The sequence below is a fragment of the Panthera leo genome, chromosome B3 (assembly GCF_018350215.1).
Source record: "Panthera leo isolate Ple1 chromosome B3, P.leo_Ple1_pat1.1, whole genome shotgun sequence".
NCBI lineage: Eukaryota > Metazoa > Chordata > Mammalia > Carnivora > Felidae > Panthera > Panthera leo.
The window spans coordinates 46,563,208-46,580,960 of NC_056684.1; the positions used below are offsets into that span (position 1 = coordinate 46,563,208).

General features: G+C 44.5%; 1 long non-coding RNA gene across 1 annotated transcript in view; it reads left to right on the forward strand.

Annotated features, from left to right (window-relative positions):
* Window positions 1-10,433: 10,433 nt before the first annotated feature.
* LOC122221986 overlaps window positions 10,434-17,753 on the forward strand; it is a 76,916-nt gene continuing 69,596 nt past the window's right edge. The window contains exon 1 of the long non-coding RNA XR_006203568.1: window positions 10,434-11,467. This is a non-coding gene — a long non-coding RNA (uncharacterized LOC122221986). The remainder of the gene's footprint in view (window positions 11,468-17,753) is intronic.

The window sequence follows — 17,753 nt, forward strand, 5'->3', positions numbered from 1 at the left end:
CGCTTAATGGCTTGAAGGCTTTCTTAAGGAAAAGCTTATTTCCAGTTCTGACGTCAGGATCTGTTTCCACCTGGTCTGACTTTTCTAACACAGTTTACCCCAGTGCTAATGACCCATAATGCGCAACAAGAAGATGGTGGGGAAGGGGAGGGGCATGAGAATGTTGCCATATTACTTGGGGGCACTATGGGGGAAGGATATCTAAGGAAAACAATTCAGGGAGAAAGGAAGAGGACTTCCATTCTGCTGGGTGGAATAAATGTTTGACTGAGCAGCATTCTGTCCAGCTGGGGAAAGGCCAAGACTAATTTAACCTTTGGTCAAATGGTTGGGAGTTAGCTAGTTTCCTTTTTCCTCTTACATCACTCCTAGAGATTCAGACAAAAATAACATGGTCCCGATTACATGACATTATGGGCTCTGAAAATACACCAGGGAGGATAGTGTTGAAACCCCTCAGAGACAAATTAATCCTAGCAAAGCAACAGCTGTAAGATTGATACAAACAGAAGAAACAACAGCATATTGGTTCCAGGCTTGTTTAAGATTTGATCTTAATCCAAGCAATTTTTAAAAAAGGGTTAAAAGCACTAATTTGGGAGCGTTTCTGTTACTTTAAGATGGTGCTGTATGAAAAACTCATCAATCCTCTGCATGCTATAGTCTGCTGTTTGGCACACTTTTGAACTTAACTCCTGAATTTGCTCCTTTTTTATCCTTGTTTTTAAAAATTGAAATACATGCACCGAGAAAGAGGTGGCCTCGGCTGCAGCACACCTTCAGCATCAGGCCTTCTGTCAGAGAAGCCACGGTGTGGGAGCCACAGCTGCCCAGGCCCAAACCGGGCATTCGGGGGCTGGGCACCTGCCCCTCCTTCCTGGGCTGATTGCATCCAGAGCGGACTTGAGCCTTTCCTGAAAGCACAGCCTGTCACCCCTGGAGGACAATCTGCAGAACTTGTATGCACCATTGACACTCAGAAATCAAAATATTTCCTCTCCCTGGGACACAGCAGCCCTCTCCACACCCGCTCACTGTGCAATCGGGCATTACTTAGAGACCCAATATGAACCCTAGAATAGAAATCTCACAGCTGGAGCCGAACTCAACTGAAAGGAACACACTTTTAGGACAAGAAGAAATCTATTTTAATGGGTAAGGGAGTGGTGTCTATACCGAGACTGCCTGGATCCAAATTTAGCTCAGCCCATTGCTCTCCACATGACCCGGGCAAGTTCCCCTCAGTGCTCTCACATACGGGAAACGAAGGCAAGAATGGCATCTACATCACAGGGTGGCTTGGGAGAATGGATGGCAATGCTCAGCACGGGCCTGACACCTAAGGACGCAAATAATGGGCCCGCTGTCACTGTCAGAACCAAAGTCTCGGAGGTCTTGACAAACTTCTGGCGAACAAGAAATCGGGGGCCAGCCGGTCCCCCTGAAATAATCTTCAGGATTGGCCTAATTTCTAACCCTCTAATAATAAAAGCAAAGACTGTCAGGATGGCAGCCACATATTCAGTAAAAAGAGTCTGGTTTCCAAGTCTGGGAAGCCAGCTGAGGAGCTCTGAGTCTTTCTCCCTCAGGGAGGGAGAGCAGTTTTGGGGGAAGAGGGAGTCAACTCATCAAGAAGGAGAAGGCAGATGTCCCAGCACAATAGGGCATGCTGAGGCTTGGGAACTGTTTCCATGCTCACTTATCCATCCATCCATCCATCCATCCACCCACCCACCCACCCAACAGACCTCTACTTAATCCATGCCTGGCAGGCCCTGTGCTAAAGTCTGTTCATATAGAACAGGCATTTCATAAAACTTATACCCTGTTTAAAACATAAGAGACATGTTTAAAACATAATCAAACAAATAATACTTCATTTAAAATTGTGTAACTTTTATGGTTTATTCCTAAAGTAGGGCACTATGACAGGAAATAATGGGGGCCCTACTTTACACTGGTTCAGGGGGCATCTTCTTGATGAGCTAACAGGCAACTGGAAATTTGAACGGATGCCTCCTAATGTCTCAGGTCAACAGCCTCATCCCACCTTGACTTTGATCTTGTAAACTACCATCTCTTCTTGCTTCTGCGACAACGCCCTCAAATACAGCTTCACCCTGGGAATGAGCATTAAAGTACTGCAAATTCTTCATTCTCTATGTGCAGAAACTCAGGCCCTGCTGGGACAGGGGTTGCATGTCCTTAGTCATAGGGCAGGTCGGGTCTGCAGCCAGAACTCCTGAGGCTGGGTCAATGCTCCTCCCCTCCCCCCATGACTCAACGCTCACACCCTGAACCCTCTGACATCCGACTTCTTCCCAAAGAAAGAATGATGAGAGGTAAATGTCTCTTGCGGAAATGTCTCCTAGAGAAATTCCTTCTGGGGCAGCCCCACTACTGAGGGAAAACTTAGCCCCTTCTGGGAGATCCCTGATCCATTCCCAGCTTCCTCTAGGATCCCACAATTGAAAACTAATAAAGGATGAAATGAAATAAAATGAGCCCTTGAAGGACGTGTTAGAGCTAACACCTTCAGAACAATAATCTTTGCTTCTTGGTTCACCGTGTTTATACTCTGACTGGCCTGGCTTCCAGGTTCCTCTACCCCAGAGGAAACATATTTCTGAATATTTCTGAGTTGTCTATAGACCTTTTGCTAGCACAGCACATAACTAGTGGGACTCCAACCCAGATCTTTTGACTCTCAGCCCAGTGCTTTTCAACTCCAACATGTGAAGTTAGTAACAAACTCTATTTGGGATGCATGGAGGCTACAGAAATGGTGAATGTTTCAAACGGTGATTTCCCATGGGCAGATAGAATGAGGCAGATGGTCACTAATTTATTCAGCAAACATTTGCTTAATGCCAGCAAGTCAGGCCTTGTGGATTTCCTGGTGAATAAGACCAATTCAAGTCCCACCCTCATGGAGATAATAATTTCCAGAAAATTCATACAATGAACACATCACTACCCAGATAATGATTAATTCCAACAGTGCTAAGTGCCGGGTGGGTTTTACAGGAAGAACTTATGATCTGGCCTCCCACACCAGGTCCTGTTGGGGTCCTACCCATCTCAGAGAGCACCCCCACCCACAGTGTGGGAGCCAATAACCCAGGAGTCATCCTCAAATCCCACACTCCCCATGACCAATCCCTTGCCAGACCCTCTTGATTTTGTTCCCTATGTATCTCCACCTCCACTGCCCTGGTCTCCAGCAGAATCATCACCTTTTGCAGGCACCATTGTAGTCCCACCCACCAGATCTACCTTCCCACCACGGGGCCCCTGCTATCTACTCTACACAGGGTAGATAGTCTGAAAGGAAAACCTAATTATGCCACCCCATCCCTTACCTCTCATCCTCTACCCTTCTAATCCCACCCACATCCCACAAGTACAACCCCAATGTGTCTTTGCTCTTAGAATCAAAACAAGCTCCAAAGCATATTCCACAAAGCCCTGCACCTTCTGCCCTGCCCTCCCTCCCCAGACTCATCGTGCACACAGTCGCACTCTCTGGCCCAGCCACCCCAGCCCTCGTTCAGGCTCTGGTATGTGCTGTGCCTCTTGACAAATGACCTTTCCATGGGTTGTTCCTCTGCCTGGAATGTCCATGTCTCTCCTGCTGTCTCATACAGCTTCCCCGACCTCCTTAACTAGGTCCAGTTCCCAAGTAACGCATTCCTGGAGCTCATCACAGCTGCACTCCTATGTCCACCAACTTGACTAGCTGCTCCTATAAGACAGTGAGCCCCACAAGGGACATGCTTATCTTGGCTCATTATTATATTTCCAATATCTGGCCCAGGAAGTGGTATAGTGTAAGGAATGAATGAATGAATGAATGAACTCCCTGGGGGAACTTTGAGCTGAGATGTAGAAGACAAACAGAAACCAGCTGGAGAAAGGAACTGGGGAAGAAGGAATATTCTAGTCTGAGGGAAAACCATGCCCATAGAGAACTGAAATAGACCCTCCCTTACTTTCCAGAGAGAAACAGGGGGCATCACAGAGAAATGATAGGAAGATGGTGCCCACCACCCCGAATGGAGGCAGAGAAATACAATTTCGGCTAATGTGGGGGTGGGAGCTGAAGTGAGAACTCTTTGTAATGAACACAGTTCAGGAAGAAAACAAATGTGCATACAACATAAAAAGACCAGAGCTTTTTCACAAAATCAAATTCACGTAAATGGAAAAAAATAGGTTTTATCATAGACCACCTTGCGGCATCCTAGGAAAAAATACTCATTTGCACAGCGGCACAGACCCAGGTGATTCCAGGAGAAGGCAGTGATGAACGTCCCCCACGGATAAAGACCAAACTGCAAATGAAGTGGTCACTGTCACTCTGTACCTCTGAGCAGGGAGAAGCCTGGGAAGAGGAATGGCCCATTAGCGTCTGCCAGCACTGAGCCAGGGACATGGTGGACAAGATGGGGCTCTGACTTCCTATGGGGAGTGTGAGAATCCTGAGGAATGCCGACTGGCTTTTTGTCTCAGCTTGGGCCACTGTGATAAAATGCCATAGACTGAGTGGCTTATATAGCAGACATTTATTGTTCACAGTTCTGGGAGCTAGAAGTCCAAAATCAAGGTGCTGGCAGATTCAGTGTCTGGTGAGGGCCCTCTTCCTGGGTTACAGACAGCCGCCTTCTCACATGGCCTGTCCACAGTGCGTGAACATGGGGAGGGAGCTCCAGTGTCTCTTCCTTTTCCGATAAGGGCACTAATCTCCTTATGAGGACCCCACCCTCACGACTGCATCTAGATCTAATCACCCCCAAACCCCACCTCCTACTGCCATCACATTAGAGGTTAGGATTTCAACATAGGAATTTGGGGGGTGACAAATATTCATAACAGCTTTGGATATGGGACTTTCAAGGAGCCCCCAAACAGGAACAAAGGTGCTTTAGGAGATAGCAAGAATGGAGGAGTAGGGGCAGGATCTACCAATCAAAGATTGGTGTGAGGCCAGCCGAAAAGACAAGTTAGCCTAAATCAGAACTTCCTGACTCCCACTCAGTATGGTTTGAGGATGCTCTCTTAAACCTTCAGGAAAACAATGGCTTGTAACTAATCTGGAGTCAGCATGTGGTCTGTCAGTGGGAACAGATGTGGTGATGTTGGAGGTAAGGAGACATGGAAGCTACTGGAGGGTTTCCAAGAACACCCCATTGCCTGGTAGGACCTTGTGTCAGGATGTACCGCAAAGACTACAGACCAGCAGAGGACCCTGCAAACCATGGAGATCATATGGCCCCCCCTCCTTTGATGTTTCCCTTTCCTCAGTAGGTTCTGAGTGTGAATCTGGTGCCACAGAAAGGAGACACCCTGATATGCCAGTTTCAGATGCTAAAGCCACACGGCGGGAAGGAATTTGGGGTGTTGATAGGATAGGAAGCAGGCCTGGCATCCAGTAGCCCTGGGTAGGAGAGCTGCAAGTTGGGGCTGGAGCAGGGGCCGATCCCAGCAGCGTTGTGGGCCATGCTCACTCTGTTGGACTTGATTTGAGGACAATGAGAAGCCACGGGCAGGCTCTCACCATAGGACAAATGCCATAGGAGTTACATTTTTTTTTAAGTTCATTTATTTATTTTGAGAGAGAGAGAATGAGATCGGAGGAGGGGCAGAGTAAGAGGGAGAATCTCAAGCAGGCTCTACGCTGTGAGTGCAGAGCCCGACGCAGGGCTGGAACTCACAAAACTGAGAGATCGTGACCTGAGCCGAGATCAAGAGTTGGAAGCTTAACTGACTGAGCCACCCAGGCACCTGAGAGTTACATTTTTAGATCCTCTGGCTATGGAGTGGGCAATGGATTAGGGGGAACAGGAGTGGCTGCAGGGAGGCCATCGGGAAACTACTACCAGAACATACCCCAGGTGAGAGGGGGTGGTGGCCTGAGCCAGGCGATCACAGAGGACGCAGAGGGAGGAAGTGCTCCCAGAACATGCCGATGAACCTGGAGGAAGAGGCCAAGTAGACTGTTCCAGGGTTTCTGACGGGAACAACCTGGGTTGTGGGTGACACGGTGGCCTGGGCTGGGGGGCACTGGAGGAGGATCCCACACTCTTTGGAGGAAACCGTTTACGTGGCTATTTCCTCAAGACAGCTCCACAAGCAGCTTCCTGGTGGTGGCGGGTCCTGTTGTTCCAGGGACTTCCCTCCCCCGCACAGCTTTTCGTAGAAGTGGGTGCCTGTGGGGGTTTCCATTTGCTTTTTTGCCTTTGAAATGACTGGTTCTCATTTCCTCCTCCGCATGCTCTCTGAAGTGGTGTGTTTGGGAACGTTACATAACGGCCCTTCCCCGTCTCTCTCCTGTTTATCTTTGCCCGTGGACCTCCCTCCCTGATGGGATGGGTGACCACATCGGTTCCAACAAAATGGATTTGCCAAGCACCTGCCTAGGAGGCCACGGCTGGGCTTCATTCTCTGTGATTTCTTGAAAGCCCACAAAGGCCTTTGGGATAAAAGTGTCCTCCTTTCCTACAAGGTTGAGATCTCTGTTACTCCCTTCCCTGTGGCTTCGGGTACATTTTGGGGATGGGCCCTCCAGTGACCAGAATGAAGACTGTGATAAAGAATAATGAAGGGAGAATGATTAAGGACAATACAGGAAAGCTGGCTAACGAATGCCAAGTAGGTGCCAGCTCACTTATGTTAACACTTTTTTGACTTCTAGCCAAAGCTCTCTATCTTTTGGCTGTTTCGATTTTTCCATGTGCGGGTTCTGCTCTCTCGGGCCTCCCAGTCTACTTCAGCAGCTTGATCTGCCCCCCTTCCTCCATCTTTCTTCTCGCAGCTTCTCTTTCTGGCCCTGCATTTCCTGGCTCCTGGTCTCCGGGGCTCTCCCTTGTGGATTCCTGGCCCCTCACATGGTCGTTCCCCTCCCCCACCCCATCCCCTTCTCTCCCTCTCTCTTTCTTTCTCTCCTTGTCACCATTTGTTCCCTATCACCCTCCTTGCTGGCTGGCTGATGTTGGAAACATTTCAGGAATTTTTAATTGAACAATGCCATGAGAACTGTTATCACCTCCGTTTCACCAGGGAGAGAACCCGCGGCTCGGGGGATGGCCATGGGTGCCTCCCAGGGCGGGTGGAGTTTAATATCTCACCTAGGTTAACCAGGGCAGCCGGGCTCTGCTAACCTAGGCCCCAGGGTGGAATGTGAGAAATGAAATATGGTCTGACAGGAAAGAGGGTGTGTTGAATAACCCAAAATTCCTATAAAGTCTGAGGAGGTGGGAGAGAAGCCCAGGATGAGGAATTAGTGAAAAGAAACAAAACAACCCAGGAATTCTATCAGCCCTCCCTTGCTCTCCGACTGTCCGCCACAAAAATGCCTGTGCTGCGGGAAAGCAGGTACCACCTGGAAGTCTGAGGAGGAGCGGGAGCCTCCTTCCTCCCGCCTGGAGCGCTGGGTGCTCTCCCTCTGTTCTCACAGCTGTCCCCGGCCCTGTGTCTGTGGCCTGGGTCAGATGAGCTCAGCCTCCTTTGATCTCCTCCCCTGTGAGGTCACCAGCTCCCCCCCCCAGCACTCCCCCAGGACTTCTCCCAGGTCCCAGGTCAGCCTTCACATCTGCAGGGCCTCAGAAACTGGGAGGCTGAGGAAGACAGCGACAGCAGGCCATGACGGGGGGCCGGCTGGCCCTCTTACATAACGCCATACCGGAAATGGAGGGTCCTACTTTCCACCAGTTGCTTTGGAGTAAAGAAGGCAGGCAGGGATGCTGGGACCATAGGGCAAGAAGATGGTGCTCTGGTTCCCTCCTTTCCTGCATCCTCAATGTGGAGTCAGGGGCTATGGCTCCTGAATCATAGACTATGGGAGCTGGACGGGACCAGAGCAGGCATCCCCGCCGCCACCGTGCCCAGCCCGGGCCCTGGAGCCAGCGAGAAAGCCCTCCCACCCACCTTCAAGCAGGGTGGCTCCACCTTTATGTGTTTCCTGTCATGAGGTCCTGTGAAGGATTTTGAGAAAAGGATGCCACTGCTGAAAAAATTTAAGAAGTAAAATTTTGAAATCCATGGATTTAGTCCAAGCCTCTCTTCCTTATTTATGGATAAACTGGGGCCCAGAGGAGTTATGTGGTGAGCCAAGATAATATGGCTATAACTGCGCAGCCGGTCCCACGTTGGGTCTCCCACCTTCAGCTAATTTCCCTCTTAAATGAACCTCCGAGGAGGAGGAGCAGGGCCACAGCAAGGGCGAGGCTGCTGGACACAGATTCGCCTATCTTCATCCTCCCAGAATCTTACAGCTGCAGGTACTTGACATGGGACCTGAGGCCCAGAAGGCCCCTCTGGTTTCCCAGAGGCATGAAAGTATGCCTTTCCAGGTCTAGAGCAGAGCAGTTTCTATGACTTTGGGGATAAAGCATCATCAGTATTTCCCTCTGAGCTGCTGGGACTGCTTATGCCATCTCTGTAGCTACACGCTGAGCTCCCTTCTCCCCAGAGCTAGCAATCCTGGAAATCAGAGAGAGAGAGAGAGAGAGAGAGAGAGAGAGGAAAGGAAAGAAGGAAGGGAGGGAGGAAGGAAAGAAGGAAGGATAGAAGAAAGAAAGAAAGAAAGAAAGAAAGAAAGAAAGAAAGAAAGAAAAGCAAAAACATAAAAATATATTTATCAAATAGGACTTACGACCCTCTTATTCCTGATGAATAGTCTGGAAAATGGAGAGGTAAAGAAGATAAATGCTTTTGGCCAGCTCCCACCATATGTCAGAACTAAATATTGAACCGTAATGGGACATTTTCATTTGACAATATTGTACAAGAAGACAAAAGCAGAGAAAATGAAAACCCGGGAAGAAAACATGAAGCTGAAAGTGTGCCATGGTAGGGGTGTCAGGAGAAGCCAAACATCTGGGCAGGGAGGTGGCAGGACCCAGGGTGTTGATGGAGATGCTGCCAGCCTGTGACCGGAAAGGGTGAAGCCTTCTCCCAGGACTGGGGCCGAACCAGGGCAGCCCTCACCCCCCTCCTCCCAGATGTCCTTCCCTCGGCCCAAGCATGAGCAACTTCTGCTAGCACATGGTGTTTTCTTTTTCCTGAAATAAAATATCATCACCTGATCTTAGCTAAGTAACTGTGAACTTGTAAAAGTCTGTTTGTTGTTCCCCAGAGACCCATTCAAATCGTTTTTCAGATGAATTTGTTCATTCAAACACTTTGCCATGTTTCTCTAATTATTTCTCACAGCCCTACCATGAGAGATCATTATTCCCTCTCCCTCACTCAACCCTGCTGCAGGTGAGTAAACTGAGGCTCATGGGAGGGGTGACATGCGAGGTAGAAACCAACCACTGATCCATCCTCCTGACCCTCAGACGCTTGTGGGCATTTTCCAAACCCAGAACTCTCACAGAACTGACAGATTGCATGCTTCCAGCTCACCCTGGACCATCAGACCAGGCGGCTGTTTGCTTTGGCCAGAACACAGCGTCCTGTTGATAACCATTAAGTAATTTTACAGTGTGTCAGGAGCGTCAGTGAAGCTAGTACACTTCAATCTCAGAAAACTAGGAATTCAGGAGATGGAAACTAATGAGAACAGGGTTCTAAGGAGTCTTTAAAGATATTGGAAACGCCTAAGAAAAGCATTTGGGGCAATATATTTGGGATTTGGTTCTCCTCCTTATAACTCATGAACTACATGGCTCAGGATCCTTCTCTGTCTCCCTTGGGGTTTGGTCCTGCACAAGTATATGGGGATATAGTAATTATGAACTAATAAATTAATATTAATTATAATATTTTAAGTTACATATTATAATGTATTATATGTCATGTATCATCATGTATTATATGGAATAGATAATGATAGTATATATTATATATACATTATTTTATATAGTATATATAAGTATAATAATGTCATTAAGTATATAGAGTATGTAAATAATCATATAAATAAATAGAACATAAATATTATAGTAAAAATAGTATGACAATATAATAGAATAACGTATAATAAATATTAAGCAAATATCTGGTGCTATGTGCAAAGCACCCGTTGCTGGTGATGTGTATATGTGTTGGGAACGCAAAGCTGAATGAGCCCCTCAGAAACAGGGTGGGTGGGGCTGGGAGTCATTCAAGTCTAAGGCGGGAGAAGAGCATGGACCCACCAAAACCCTCCCTTAACGGTTGAGCTGGAACTCCCCCATGGAGGCTGCTTCTCAGCCAGGTGTTGCAGTGTGGTGACATTAAGGGCTCTCAAGGAAGAAGTCATGAAAAGTTTTCCAGGATCAGGGAACTGCACAGAAGGACATTTCGCCCCATCACCTCCAGCATTTCCACTCTGTACTAGATTGTAACCCTTTACCTCCTGGGCACAGGGAATCTTAACTGTGTTGCCTGGAACCCAGCGCTAGGGTGGGGCTAGAGGGGGAGAACCGCTATTGTAAGAGCTGGTCGAGGAAAGCGCGTGAGGCCTCCTTCTGAGGGGCGGGCTGTCTGAGGCCAAGGGAGGAGGCGATTGGCTGTCAGGGAGGCAAGAGTCAGGAATTTCCGGAGGTGGGTAGTCAGGGCGTAGGTTGGGGGAAGGCGACCTGGCCGGACAGTTCAAGGGGCAGGGGAAGGGGCAGGCTCCAGTGCGATGGAAGAGCCCTACCCTGAAGACCTGGGAACGCCCAGGTTTATCCAGTTTCTGCCTCTAACTTACTGTGTGATATGGGAAAAGTCACTTCTTCCTGGCGTTGGTGCCCTCTTTGGTGAAGTGTAAAACCCTGTTCCTTGGACTAGGACTCAGTTTCCTTCCTGCCCTCAATTCTGAGATTCTGCCTGGACCCTGGCAAGAAAGAACAGCGATGCCCGGAGTTACCCAGGAGTAAAGACACTGCTCGGTTCTGGCCCAGGACCATATTTTGTGTAAAGAAGAAAACTGGCCTGGAAGCAGGAAAAAATGGGTCTGGCCCCACCTTGGATGCTTATTCAGCATGAATTTGGACGAATCATTTCATTTCTTTACTCAGCAGAAAAATGACAATATTGATCTTCAGACATTTTGTGGCTATTTTAAACAATTTTATTTTTTAGCAGGAGAAATCTTTTATCAATGTTGGGACAAAAACAAAAAAAACTTGCCCTGATTGAAGCAGCAGGAAAGGCTCTTGAGTCTATCCCTGTGACTTTGGGGAGTCATTTCATTTTGCTTGGGCCTCTATCTGTAACATGGGAATAAGAACTGCTCTTCTGATCTCATAGTTAATTGGGGAAAATGAGACAAGATATGTGGAAAGATTTTGCAAACTCTAAATTGAGGTACAAATGTACAAATTCATACTCAGGCCTGTTGTCAACCCCTTCATCACCTCTTCTGGTCCAGAAGTCAAGTCCTCCCAAAGGCATTCCCAAAGCTCATGGCCATGGAAGGAAAAGATGTCTGTTTCTCTCCAACCCAAAGCATGGTATGGGGCTGGTAGCCCCGGAAACCAGAGTCAGCATCTTCCAGGTATGTAGTTGGGGCCCAGGGCTGCTACAGTTAGGGATACATGGGGACAGAAGGTGGAGCCCCTGCTGCCCCCACACGTACCCATGCAAGGGTGAATGAACAGTGCAGAAAAGGAGACTGTCTTCAGGAGAAAGAGGGTTCTCTGGGCTGGGACCAAAAGAAGGTAGAGTAGCAATGTCTGGCTATAACATGTTTCTGTGTACGTTTCATGAACACATTTGTCTGGGATTTCTGTGTTCCTCAACTCCTACACCCCCAGCTGGTTATCCTGGTGATCACCAGCATCTCTGCCCTAGGAACTAGTTCCCCAAAGAAGAGCTGTGATTTCCCCCCAAGTCAGCCACCTTGCCTTCCTGCCCAGGCCCCGTCTGCGGCTCCCCTGGTGCCCTCAGTGCTCCCTGTGTTGTCCCTCATTCATCCTGTGCTTTGGTTTTGACTGGGCTCCAGCCTCTGGGACTCCCCAGGTTGGGCTCTAGCAAGAGGAGGTGGGTTTGGTTTAGCCTGCTCTTTGCTGCCCTCACTCTTTTGCTCCTCTTGCTTCAAACAGGCCCCTGCTGGCTTTAATTAAGCTTGTGGAGCCTCCCCGAGGGCTGGCCCTCACGAAATGAGGTGACCCAGCTCACCAGGGCTGCTCCCCAGAGGCCCCTCAGCTCCGGGCTTATCACAACAATTTCTGCTTCACATTTTCCATAGAACATTGTAACCTGCACAGGAAAACATAGCCTGAGACTGCAGGAGCCAGCCAGGGCACTAGATTCCAAATAGGAAGGCTTTGGATACTCTTGGTGCCCAAAGGGCCTGGCCTTTGGGGAGATTGCCAGTGAGAGACTTAGCTTCTCAAAACCAAGGAAAATGGCTCCTGGGTAGAGCCAGAGGGAGCCCAGTCACAGAGTGTAGAGATTTGCAACTGGGCCACTACCTCTCATAGTTCTTTCGTAGACTGAATCCAGGATGTCCAGCTCTGTGGAAGTCCCAGTCACCTAGCCAGTGGCATCTGTACTTCTAAGTCTGGGATTCAAGACCCTCAGCAGCTTTCTCTTCTTTGCTGTTCCAGGTTATAATCTGAAACTCTTACACAGATCCTCAGGTCTTGGAAAAGGAAGCTACTGGGGAGTGCAGCATAGTGGTTGCATCTATCAGTCAGAACAGGTTACATTACGCTATAGTAACAAACAGCCCCAAAACCTGTGGCTTAACATGCAGAAGTTTATATTTCACACAGTCATTCCCAGGCTGACAGAGTTTCCACTGTTTTGTGTTGGGATCTTGTGGCACCTCTGCCATAGTGGATAAGGACACAAGCTTTGGAGTCAGAGCTGAATTCACATCCCAATTTTACCACTCACTAATTCTGGATCTCAGTCATCTTAATCTCTGAATCTTATGTGTGTGTGTGTGTGTGTGTGTGTGTGTGTGTGTGTGTGTGTGTTTTCATTAAAAAAAGTAAGATATAGTACATGTACACATACAGTCAATTAACCATCTTTAATGTATAGTTCTGTAAGTTCTGATAGATACAGCAGGATAACTACCACCACAATTTAGATCTAGAATAGTTCCATCGTCCCTCCCTCCAAAACTCCTGGCAACCACTAATCTGTTTCCTGTCCTTATAGTTAGCTTTTTTAAGAATGCCATTTAAGTGGATTCATACAAGGTAGCATTTGACTCTGGCTTAGTTTAATACACCCGAGATTCATTCATGTTGTTCTGTGCATTAGTAGCATATTCCTTTTTCAATGCTGCATAGTGTTCCTTTATATAAATATACCACAGTTTGTTTACCCAAGTTTGGAAGACATTTGGTTCCAATTTTTGCCAGTTATGTGTAAGGCTACTGTAAACATTCATGTACAAGTACTGTGTGAATATTAGCTCTTATTTCACTTGGGTAGATATCTAGGTATATGTCTAGGAGAAGGATTGCTATGTAGCATAAGTATATGTTTAACATTAAGAAATTGTCCAACGGTTTTCAAAGTGGCTGTACCATTTTGCATTCCTACAAGAAATGTATAAGAATTTCATTCTTAATACTTAGGGGGTTCTGTTGGTGCAATTGTTTTATTATCCTCTTTAAAAGGTGGCTAATGTTAACACATTGTGGTTTTAATTAACATTTCCCTAATGATTTACAATGTTGAGCATCTTTTCATGTTTTTTGTCACTTATATTTCTTTGTTGGTGAAACATCTGTTTAAATATTTCCCCCAACTTTAAAATTTTGTTTCTTACTAACTTTTTAGGGTTTTTTATACATGTGGATTCAAGTCCTTTATCAAATATGTGATTTACAAATATTTTCTCCCAATTTTGACTTGTATTTTCATTTTCCTGACTGTCAAAAGCAAAGGTTCTTGATTTCAATGAAGTCCAGTTTACCAATATTTTCTTAGGCAAATCATGCTTTTTAGTGGTGTTTTAAGGAAATGAAAGTTAGCAAAGATTTTCTTCTAAGTTTTCTTCTGAAAGTTTTATAGTTTTAGGTGTTGTATTTATATCTCACCAATTTTGAATTAAGTTTTGTATATGTTACAGGTATGTATTTAACTTTATTTTTTTCCATATGGTCATCTGTTTGGTCCAATACCATTTATTGAAAACATTGAATTGGCTCTGCACCTTTGACAAAAATCAATTGAGGTAAATGTATGGGTCTATATATGGTTTCTCTATTCCATTACATTGGTTTATTACATGTCTATTCTTCCATCAATACCATACTGTACTGATTACTGAAGCTCATGGAAAGTCTTGAAATTGGGTGGTGTGAGTATCCAATTTTATTCTTTTTTTTGATTTTTATTTATTTTTGAGGGGAGAGAAAGGGTCAGATAGAGAGGGAAACAAGGAATCCCAAGCACAGATAGCACAAAGCCTGGCACAGGGCTTGAATTCATGAACTGTGAGATAATGACCTGAGCTAAAACCAAGAGTTGGATGTTTAACTGACTGAGCCACCCATCCAGGGAAAAGTTGAGTTCCCCGTCCAACTTTTTTTTTAATTGCTTTGACTATTCTAGTTCCTTCAGCTTTCCATTAAAAAATTTTAATGAACTTGTAGATTTCCACAAGAAGATTTCGCTGAGATAGCTTTTGATTGGAATTGCAATGAACCTATAGATCTATTTGTAGTGAATTAACATCTTAATGATATTGAATTTTCTAAACCATGAACATGGTATTACCATTTCATCACTTATTTAGATTTTCCCATCAGTGTTTTGTAGTTTTTTGTATGTTTGTAGTGCAGATATTACACATATTTTGTAAGATTTATACATAAATATTTCATGTATTTCAGGGATATTGTAAACTCATTTATTAGTTCTCGTGACTTAAAAAAATTTTCCTTAGCATCTTGTAAACAAATGATCATGTCTTCTTAAAATAAAGATAGTTTCCTATCTGGATGCCTTTTATTTATTTATTTTTTGCTTTATTGTACCTCCAGTACAATTTGAATAGGAGTGCTAAAAGCAGACGTACACACCTTGTTCCTAATCGTAGGGGAAAGCATTCTGTCATTCACCATTAAGATGTCAGCTGTTAGTTTTGCCATAAATGGCCTTTATCAAGTGGAGGAAGTTACTTTCTATTCCTACTGTCCTGGGGGTTGTTGTTGTTGTTAATCAGAAATGGAATAGCATCTTCTTTTCTTTTCTTTTTTGCATTGAGGTGATTATATAGTTTTTCTTTTTTACTCTGTTAATATGGTTAATTGCATTGATTTTTGTATTTTAGACCAAGTTGCATTTCTGGAATAAGCCCCATTTTTAATGATATATTATCTTTTTTTATGTATTCTTGGATTTGATCTGTTAGAATTTTATTATGGGTGTTACATCCATGTTCATGAGATTGGTTTATAATTTTGTAATGTTTCTTTCTAGTTTTCATATTAGAATAATGCTGGCCTCATAGACTGAATGGGAAAATGTTCCCTTTCCCTTCTCTTCAATTGTCTTGAAAAATTTATATAGAATTTATATTATTTCTGCCTTAAATGTTTCATAGAATCAGCAGTAAATCCATCTGGGCCTTGAGGTCTTTGTTTCTGCGATGGGAAGGTTCATAACTCTAGACTTTGTCTCTTTAGCATATATATAAGGATTTTTAGGTTCTCTATTTCTTCTTGAGTGAGTTTTGGTTGTTGGTGTTCTTCAAGGAATTTGTCCATTTCATCCAAGTTGTCAAATATATTGGCATAAATGTGTTCAGATCATCTTCCTTTTGTTCATTTCAATGCCTTTAAGACCTGCAGCAATGACACCTCCTTCATTCCTGATATTCTTAATTTTTGTGATAATTTTTTTAATCAATCAAGGCAGATATTTATTAACTTTATTGATTTTATTAAAGAATCAAGTTCTGTCTTTATTGATTTTCTGTATGGTTTTTCTCTTTTTTTGTTTCACTTATTTCTGCTCTTATCTTTATTATCATTGCTCCCTTTCTCCTAGTTTCTTCATATGGAAGTTTAGGTCATTTGTTCAAGATCTTCCTTCTGATACAGCATATTTATTAGCTTATAATATTACCATATTTATTTCCTTCTAAATATTGAGTTAGCAATATTTATATTGCTAAGTTTTATATGCTGTGCTTTCATTTTAATTTAGCTCAAAACACTTTCTAATTTCTGATTTCCCCCTTAATTTCTTCTTTGATCTGTGGACCCCATGGCTTATTCAGAAATGTGTTAGTTTCCAAATATGGGGTTTTCCAGATATATGTTATTTCTCATTAATTTCACTGTGGTCAGGCAGAGCACAAGCTTTGTAGGATGCTAATCATTTTAAATTTAGTGAAATTTGATTAATGACTTAGAATACAGTCTATCTTGGTAAATGTTCTATGTGTACTTAAAAATAACGTGTATTCACCGGGCGCCTGGGTGGCTCAGTCGGTTAAGCGGCCGACTTCGGCTCAGGTCATGATCTCGCGGTCCGTGAGTTCGAGCCCCGCGTTGGGCTCTGTGCTGACAGCTCAGAGCCTGGAGCCTGTTTCAGATTCTGTGTCTCCCTTTCTCTCTGACCCTCCCCCGTTCATGCTCTGTCTCTCCCTGTCTCAAAAATAAATAAAATGTTAAAAAAAAATAACGTGTATTCTGCTGTTGTTGGGCTGTTTCAATGACATGCGAGCAGACAGAAAACGTACAAATGAGCTTAAGCCTGGCAAACTATTAAGTAGCGCAATCATGGAAGAATTTTCCAAACTATATTTGTAAGTTATGAACATCAAGGTCTCTTATAATTCAGCAAAAGGACAAGGAATTTTGTTCTAAGCACTCATAGATATAATCTCATTCAATTCACATAACAGACTTTCAGGATAAAAACATCCATTCTGGTTTTACTGATTAAGTTACTTGGACTTGTAGCAACTGAATAAATTGTCTAAGTTCATAGAAAGGGACAGGGTGGAGCTTTGAGCTAGAACCTGAAAAGTCACTCTCCTAACTGTAGTGCTGTTGTGCTTGAGGTATGGAGAAAGCCTAGAATTTGGAATCAAAAGTCAAGTGTGTCCTTGGGCAAGTCAACCTCTTTTTGATCTATGCAATGAGTAGAAGTTTCTTCCTAACTCTTAGGATTTCAGTGGGGGCTCAAATAAGATGAGTTATGAGTGCTTTGAAAGCTCTGAGGTAAATCAAGAGGCATCACTATCTGATTAACAGCACTGTCAGGAGGGCCATGTGAAGATAGTGGGACTGGATGTGAACAGGCAAAATGACTAAAGCTCAACTCTACAGAGGTGAAGGCTGGGGAAAACCGTCTCTAAAATTATAAAGTGTGTAAATCCAAAATTTTAAATTACACAGTATCTTTGAAAGATTGAAAGGGTCAAGTTCAGGACAAGTAAAAGAAAAAATTACCTTATAGAGAAAGTGATAAATTTATGTAACACATTACCCCTGGGGTGTTGTACATGCTGAAAACACAAATGGATTAAAGAGAGTTTTGATAAACTTGCAGGTAATAGTTAAGGAATTATTAGGAGGTGCTAGGATTCTTCAATACATGCCCCTAAGCTCTCAAGATTGAAATCAAGAAGATTCCTTAAAGTCTCTCAGTGCTATCAAGTTAAAAACAGAGCTGGTCAGTAAGTAGTTATAAAATGAATATATATATTCAGGACTATCACAGTGGTTGATAAGAGACCCTGGAACAGAACTGGGCTTAATTCTGAATTTGACATGGGCGAGTGGGAATTTATAGCCAAGGAGTGGGGTGGAAGTCAGTGGATAGAAAATTGCTGAGAAGAAACATCAGGGATATAGAGATTC